Source organism: Austrofundulus limnaeus, unplaced genomic scaffold (genome assembly GCF_001266775.1).
Source record: "Austrofundulus limnaeus strain Quisiro unplaced genomic scaffold, Austrofundulus_limnaeus-1.0 Scaffold392, whole genome shotgun sequence".
Taxonomy (NCBI): Eukaryota; Metazoa; Chordata; class Actinopteri; order Cyprinodontiformes; family Rivulidae; genus Austrofundulus; species Austrofundulus limnaeus.
The window spans coordinates 178,423-180,461 of record NW_013952794.1 but is presented as its reverse complement, the minus strand read 5'-3'; positions in this window follow the sequence as shown (position 1 = coordinate 180,461).

The window sequence follows — 2,039 nt, the reverse complement described above, 5'->3', positions numbered from 1 at the left end:
GCATAAAATAGTCAAAACTATTTAATCAAATTGAAAGCACATTAAGTTAGTTTATATTTACAAAACCTTTGAAAAAGAAAGAGACAGAAAATGTACATAAGCTTTAAAATCACCAAGATTGACTTTGAAAAGTTAATTTGGAGTTTTAAGCTAAAATCAAGTTGAACTGTTTTAGAAAACAAGTAATTATTTACAAAGTAGCATTAAATACTGATAGTGATTTAAAAGCTATGATCAAAGAAGAAAAGCCTTGATCTAGCCTGGTTTTAAGGTTTTGATTAAGTTTTGAAACTGTCAAAGTTTTTGTGAATCAGAAGTTCTTGGTTGTAGGAACTTCACATGACCAGTAGATGGTACTGAGCACTTCGTTTAATGGCAGACAACAAAGGGGGGTCTAGAGTCGGAAGTCCCGCCTTAGGGGGAGGTCCGTTATCTATAAAGGGGCCTGCAGTCACAAGATGGCGACCACTCTATAACTTTCTAGTTACGAGGGGCAACAGAAGTGAAAAACGACGTTTACACTTACAACAGCACAGCAACCGTTCAACAAGGCGTTTCAGCGTCTGCAAAGTTTCTTAACTTTTCTCATCAGCAGAACATTTTCCTAAGCTTGTAGCCAGTTCAAACTTTGGCGCGGCAGCGCACATGCGTGAACGGGAGACTCAATCTGCCAGGGATGCAAAATTCAACAGAACACTGCAGAGCCGGTCACYTTCGAATCACTGCAGAGAAAGTTGTTACTTTCATAAAACTCCAGTCGACGTCACACGCACGCACACGTGCGCACCAGTTCGGTTCGGCAGAACCAGTGTTAAAAAGGTCAACAGTTACAGCACCCGTGGAGTTTGCAAACTCACATATGAGATCTGCAGTCTATCGCTTTTTGCTCTTTCACAAAAGCTTATTCAAACAACACAACGTGGGCTTTTGCCTCAGGATCGAATCACAACGAACAGTTTCCAGACTGTCGTCAACAAAGTGTAGGGGTCACTTCGAGTGAAGAAACACGATTTTCTGCTTCTAAGCAGGCCTCAGAAAGGCCTGACAAGAGGACAGGAACTCTGTCACAAACTGAACTCTATTTAGGCCATGACAGGTCATTCTAACCGTGGAAGAGAACCCCTCAGTTCTCTTAATCAGATAATGGACAGAACAATTTCTTCTTTTTGTGATACATGTGTGTTTAACTAAGAATGTTTATGCATTTGTTAAATCATGATAATGKCTGTCACAGGAAAAGTGGAACGACTTCTTTTCTTTCATCGTGCCTTAAAGATTTAAAATGGTGTAAAAAATCACAGAGAATCTGATTACAATGTTTTCATTGTGTTTTTATGTAAATCGTTGTTTTTATTTTACTGTGAACACAGTAATTGTGGATTTTTCCTGAGAAAATCTTTCATTTATCTGGACTAACAGAATGGTTCAGAACGGATTATAAAACAGAAATGTTAATTAATCATCATAAATGTTTTGGAGTGATTTCTCTTAGAGTCTTTCAGAAGAAAGCTGAAAAGAGGTTATCATATCGTGTTGTTGAACAACCACAGAATTTTAACCTTGGGCTGGCGCCGGCTGGCAAAGCTTTATCTTTCTGCTCTGACTCATCTCTAAGCCTGAGGGCGGAACCAAAGATCGTCTGTTTCTTTTACTAACCTGGACGGCTTTGAGCAACACACTCTTCTTCCTGATTCCAACCTAGGAAGACAGCTGGGATTTTCTCCAGAGAAACCTCAGCTTTGGCTGAAAGTCTGATCCCTGCAGCTAACTAGGGAAGATTTCACAGCCAGGGACCTGGCACGCCTGCCGGTGGTTCCAACCCGAGGCCGAGATTCCTACCCCAAGGGTGCCTTAAGAAGTTGTTATGGTAATATTTGTCTAACAAAGACAGAAATATGTGGTCCAAGAATGAAGGTACTTTGTGAGATGATCAGCTGAGTTTTATTGCAACAACAGGAAACACAGAGAACCTTACGGAAGCGTATTGCTATCAGGCAGGGAAAAAAAATTCCGAGCGCTATCACGTTAAAACGTGATAC